This window comes from Marmota flaviventris, chromosome 17 (assembly GCF_047511675.1).
Source record: "Marmota flaviventris isolate mMarFla1 chromosome 17, mMarFla1.hap1, whole genome shotgun sequence".
NCBI lineage: Eukaryota > Metazoa > Chordata > Mammalia > Rodentia > Sciuridae > Marmota > Marmota flaviventris.
In genome coordinates, this window is record NC_092514.1 from 56331613 (window position 1) to 56338453 (window position 6841).

The following is a 6841-nucleotide window of genomic DNA, read 5'->3' on the forward strand; positions in this document are numbered from 1 at the left end:
TTGCCTAGCATGTTTGAGGTCCGGGGTTCAATCTCCAGTACTGAAAAAAGAAAAGGAAGAAAAAAAAAAACTAAGGAAATCTGATAAAGCATGGAATTTAATTAAAGGTTATAACTGTAACATACTAATATCAGGATATTAATAAAAGAAAAATTGGAAGCCGGTGTGGAGGCCAGTGGTAAAAACTTGCATAAAGCCTTGGGTTCCATTCATAGCACAGAAGGTAAAATTAAAAGATCTCCAAGTATGTGGAGACCCTCTACTATCTTCAAATTTTTCCCTAAAAATCTAGAGCTTTTTGAAGTTCATTTTTAAAACTCTCTTTATTCCTAAGAACCATATTGTAGTTTATTATGTCCACAGCTTTTGCTTGTTTCCCTCCAGTGGGAAACCCAAAACCAAATGTTATCCACCTCTGGTACGGATGTCTGAGCGTCCCTTCTCAAAGTCCCCATGCCTTTCCTGTTCTATGAACAACCAGCTACAAGAATAACATGGAGGCCCGCCACCAATGTTCTGTCATTCCTCATTTTTAGCCCCCAAACCCATGTTCTGAAGAGCATGATATCCCAACCCATGAGTCTAGTCTCCATCTTTCTCTCTCTTTCTCTCTCTCTCTCTCTCTCTCTCTCTCTCTCTCTCTCTCAGACAGATTTTGACTATGTAGCCCAGGCTGACCTCTAACTCACAGTCCTCCTATCCTAGCCTCCCAAGTAAGAGGAGGGCTGGGGATGTAGCTCAGTTGGTAGAGTGCTTACCTCACATGCACAAGGCCCTGGATTCAATCCCAAGCATCAAAAAAAATAAAATAAAAAATAACCGTATAAATGGAATTACAGATGTACACTACCACAACTGGCTCCTCCTAGGTCATCTTTTGAAGGAAAATCTTGATGATTCCAGAAGAGCATCCCACTCAAGCTCTGAAACTAACCTTGTAGCTATGTGGGCAGATAATAACATGATCCTGGTTTTCTGGAGCATGGTCTAAATGGGAAGATAGGAATACTGTCCAAAGGTCAGGAGGGCCACAGCATATCCCTCTAAGATTGATACTGCCTATGGCCTTCCCCACTCTACTCACCCACATTCCCCTCCATTCTGTTCCCTTTGTGCCTTCCCAAGTGACACTACTAGAGAAGAGTGTTTATACAAGACAGTTGTCAAATATGTGTAGCTAAAGTATTAAAAGCATGAAGGAGGGAGAACCCATACTCCTCATGCTTAACCTCCAGGTTCCCCCAGAAACCCCCCGCCAACACACACACCTGACACCACTACAAGCCCTATTTCTCTGTAGTCTCTCACATAGCTGATTTCCCTTTTTCTCCCAGGACCCTCACTCCACCTTTGCCTGCCCCCACTTCTTCCTATTCCTTTTCTATTACAGAAGCCTAAGCCCCCAGCCTCGAGCCATTCCTGGATCCTGTGCTACTATCCCATCCCTCATAGCCCAAACTGCCCTTCTTGGAGAGAAGCTGTTAATGTGGTGACTGCACTTGACCTCACTGAGTTAGTGGGTCTTGACTCCGGTCCACCTGGGAGGGGGGAATATTTGGACCCTGAGGATAGTAATAATCTGACCTCAAACCATGCCCTCTGGCAGGAAGCCTGGAAGATTTCTAAGGAAATGCCTCTTCCCCATTTCATAGTGATGGGAAGGCAACTGTTGTAGTCAAGTCATCTGCCTTCCCTATCACCGTACCTCTCACAAGCAGTCCTTTCTCTAGTCTTGGCAGGGTTCCTCAAGGACCAGATTCCTATTCAAGGACTCCCTTAGTTCTGGGCAAGGGCTATTTTCAATTTCTCTACTTTGACTCTTTTCTACTTTCTACTCTTTACTCTGTAAATATCAGAGACAGCCTTTCCCTAGTCACCTCTACCCATGCAACAAAATATCTTCCTGGGGATCCTCTTAAGCTCTCTGCCTTGCCCACCATAGGAACAAGACTTCACAAAAATCTTCCAGAGGATCAGAAAAGATGCTGAAGTCCTCTTTGGATTAAAAGGAAGTGTTGCCTGAACACCCCCCTTAAAGTCCCCTCCTAACTTTCCACTGTCCTTGGCTGTCTCTCAGCACCAACAAGGCTGGGCTCCCACCTCTGCTCTCCCACCCCTGAGCCCCAACATTTTCACCTTGTTGATTGGTCCCAACAGGAAAGGGTCTAGCTGGAGGGGAGGGGCAGGCAGAGTGACCTGGCAACATCAAGAATGGTGGCAAGAGGCTGGGGTTGTGGCTCAGTGGTAGAGTGCTCGTCTAGTTCGATCCTCAGCACCACATAGAAATAAATAAATAAATAAAGGTGTTGTGTTCAACTACTTCTAAAAAATAAACATAAAAAAATGGTGGCAAGGGCTGAGGTTGTGGCTCAGTGGTAGAGCTCTCCACTGGCATGTGTGAGACACTGAGTTTGATTCTCAACACCACATAAAAATAAATAAAATGAATGTATTGTGTCCATCTACAACTAAAATAAATAATAATAATAATAAAATAATGGCATCACTGGCATCAAAAGGTCTGGGGATATAGCTCAGTTGATAGAGTGCTTGCCTCACATGCACCACACACACACAAAATGGTGGCAAGAAAGCATCTAAGCCAGGGTCTGGTAAGAGGCTGGGAGAAATAGGCTTTGGAGTTCTCAAGGGGAAGGGGACATTTTTTATCTAGGCTATCGAGGAAAAGAGGCAAGAGTCTAGACCCCCATACACTGAAATTATCAGTAAGCATATAAGAAACAGAGCTTTATAGCTTCCTTTCGCTCCAGAAGGAAACTGAGTCATTCCTGTCCCCAAGGTAGAACAATTTCCTCTGGAAGCTTTCCTGGGTCCCCCAACTATGAGCCGTGGGTGAATGGGAAAAGAGAGTTGTTACCATACAGTCCCACACGGATGGCTCCAAAGCTGTTTCCTCTCCCTACCAGTTCCCAAATCAAAATCCCTGCTTTCATCAGGTGTGGCGGCTGGTAATCCCAGAGATTTGGGAGGCTGAGGTAGGAGAATCACAAGTTCAAGGTCAATCTCAGCAATTTTGCAAGGCTGGAAGCAATCTGGTGAGATCCTGTCTCAAAATAAAAGATAGAGGTAAAAGATAAAATGGGCTGGGGCTGGGGGATCTGTGGTTAAGCATCCGTCAGTTCAATCCCTAGTATTAAGAGAAAAAAAAAAAATCCCTGCTTTCTACTTATCTGGAGGAAGAAATCACAGATAAGAGGCCTGTGGAATGTCTATAACCTCAAGCAAAGCCCCAAGGACAGCCCTTGGACTCTCAGATCCCTATCGCTGTCTCACACTGTTTCAAGAAAGGCAGAATTTGAACTAACCCTCTCTAATACTTTGGAGGACACCCACCCTCTCCACACTCCCCGCACAGCAGGGAAGAAAGGTGTAGTGATCCTGAAGCCTGACAGTATCAGGGAAGGGAGACCAGCCTGCATTTCCTGCGTATTGCACCTGCTCCAGGCCCTGAGAGCCACTCTACTTTTCCTGGCTGTATTTCAGGGTTTCTTCTACCTTTATTCATTCGACACCTTTTTCCCCTTGTACTGTGAATCGAACCCCATTATACCCCGTGGTGCTCTGCCACTGAGCCACATCGCCAGCCCTTTTTTATGTTATTATTATTATTCTAGTTATAGGTGAATGGACACAAGGTTCATTTTATTTTCATGTGGTGCTGAGGATTGAACCCAGTGCCTCATGCATGCTAGGCGAGCACTCTACCTCTGAGCCAGCCCAATCCCACATTCCAGCCCTTTTTATTTTTTATTTTGAGACAAGCTCTCAGTAAACTGCTGAGACTGGTCTCAAACTTGCAATCTTTCTGCCTCGGCCTCCAGAATAGCTGGGATTATAAGCATGCACCACTGCCTTTGGAGTCTATTTTATACCTCCACACAGGACTGTCCCATCCTTCAGAATAGTAAGCCCCAATTCTGATGGTAAAGGAGACTGCTCCCTCTTCTCTTCTCCGCTCTCCTCTTTTTTTTTTTTGGTACCAAGTGTTGAACCCAGGAGGTTAACCACTGAGCTATATCTCCAGCCCTTGATATATATATATATATATATATATATATATATATATATATATATACACATATATAATACACACACACACACACATATATATATATATATATATATATATATATATATATATTTAATTTTGAGAAGTATTGCTTAGGGCCTTGTTAAATTGCTGAGGCTGGCTTTGAACTTGTAATCCTCCTGCCTCAGCCTCCCAAGATGCTAGGATTACAGGCATGCGCCATCACACCCGGTGCTCTCCTGACAAAGGTAAGTTGAGGGGGTTCTGTGGGGAAATGAAACCAGAGACTGGGAACAATTGGGGGATGCAATATCTGACACAAAAAAATTGCTGGGCACAGTGGTACACGCCTGTAATCCCCCAGCAGCTCCAGAGGTTGAGGCAGGAGGATTGCAAATTCAAAGCCAGCTTCAGCAATGGCGAGGCACTAAGCAACTCAGTGAGACCCTGTCTCTAAATAAAATACAAAACAGGGTTGGAGATATGGCTCAGTGGTTGAGTGCCCCTGAGTTCAATCCCCAATACTCCCTGCCCACCCCCCGCCAAAAAAAAAAGAAAGAAAGACTGGTCACTGGTCACAGTGGTGTACACCTGTAATGCCAGCTACCTAAGGAGGCTGAGGCAGGATAAGTGCATGAAAGACACTTAATAAGACCCTGTTTGGAAATAAAAAAAATAAAAAGGACTGAGGGTGTAGTTCAGTAGTAAAGCACTTGCCTAGTATTCTTGAAGCCCTGAGTCAGCTCCTATTACTGGAAAAAAAAAAAGTGTCAAATTTAAAAATAAAGGTAGGAGAATCCCTAAAAGACAGATGCCTGCTTCTTTTTCCATTTCTTGCTTCTACTACCAAAAGCAAGCCTCCACCAGATGTGATCCTTCCCCTGACTCCCTCTTTGATGATTCATAGCTAGGGTGTTTAATGAGACAAAGGTGATAGGGGAGAAATAAGTGGCTATTTTACTCTTTTGTTGTTGTTGTATATTTGTTTTGGTGCTGGCAAGTAAACCCAGGGTGCTTTACAACTGAGCCACATCCCCAACCTTTCTTATTTATTCTTTTTTTTTTTTTAAATTTTGAGACAAGGTCTTGTTAAGGTACTTAGGGCCTCACTAAGTTGCTGAGGCTGGCTTTGAACTTTCGATCCTCCTGCCTCAGCCTCTGCAAATCACTGGGATTACAGGTATGTGCCATCATGCCCAGCTGCCCCCAAACTTAATTTCCTCCTTCATTTTCATCTCTTCTTCTTCTTCTTTTTTTATCCAAGCATCATTTATTCTTGATTAGGAGATCATTAAAGGGGAAAAGCATCCAAGTTTTATGTTCTCTTAGCTGGTGGTACCATAGTTTCCTCAGTTTTCCAGAGCACCCCTAATAAGAGGGGCTGTGTTTACAGAGTGAAGGGGTGTCTGCTGGACACTTATTAGTTGTTGACATTACCCAAAGTCCAGGAGGTCAAGATGCAGTAGGGGGACTGGTAGTGTAGTTCAATGGTAGAGATCATGTTTATTGTGAGTGTGGCCCTGGGTTCATCCCCAGCACCAAATAAACAAATAAATAATGAGATAGGGAAGGGAAATTATTAAAGTTCAGGCCACAGAGTTAGCTCCAGGGCTAGCTGGCAGAGGCTTGTCCCCTGTTTTCCCAAATTATCAAAGATGTATGATGCTTCTTGGCAGAGGTGAAGGATGCTCTTCAGAAAGAAAGGAGGAATCTCTTCAGAAAGATATCTGGGTCCTCTGGCTGAGAGGGGTTAGATCCTCAAGAAATCTTGGGGTGCTTCCTAGCAACAGTCTGGGAGGAAGGGAGGGAGAGAAGCGAAAGAGAGAGGGAGGGGCCTGGGCATGGCTGCTCCTACTAGAGCCCAGAGAACAGTCTGTTCCTGCTGCCTCCTTGGCAACCAAAATCTAAGCTGGAGTGGAAAGGAGGGGGACCGTCAGATTTATCCCCCTTGGAGGGTCCCTAACCATTCACATTCATACCCCACCCTCTGGCTCTCCCCATAGGAGCTGGGTGTGCCGTGAAACAGAGTATCAGGGATGGGAGGGGATGGTCTAGGTGAAGGGTTTCATAGCAAGAAGGGAACAGGAGCTGGGGATGAACTGAATCTGAATCTGAGAAGAGCTAGAAGCTTCAGGAAACAGGTGGGCAGGGTGACCGGGTGAGAAGAGGAGGATGCAACACAGGGACAGGGGCTATAAGCCCAGACTTGGGTTGGATCTGGGCGTCTGGTGAGACACCTGCTCTGGAGGCAGTGTGCCCTTCATTTTGCCCTTGCCCAGGTCTGTTACCAGACCCTATTGGGAAATCAGGAAAAAGGGAGAGGTCAGGAGAAGATGGGAAGGGTTCAGGTTACCCCACTCTGTCCCTAGCAGGGGCTGGAGGGAGGTAGATCTTGAGGCATTTCATTTTTTTAGCCCTGGCTTTAGTATTTCTTTGGGGAGGAGGGCATCTAGGATTTCAGAAAGTCTCCCCCGCCCAGTATTTTTAGGACACTGCATCAAAGACAGATGTGGTGGAGAGAGAGAGAATAGAAGGGAAACAAAAACAATAGCACCTTCATCTTCCCCTTCTGGATTCCTCACCCCTGCCCTAATCCAGATGACTGCTGGGCCTCTCTGTTGCCTCCTATTTTTACCTGGTCGAGGCAAAATATAAATGTGTATCTCATGCACCCAGGTTGTCTCCCAACTCCCAGGGCAGCCTGGACCTGAGAAACTATTTTCATGCAGGATAGAGCATGCACGCTGCAGCCTTGCTCCCCAGGGTTTCAGTCAAACCTGATCACTGATG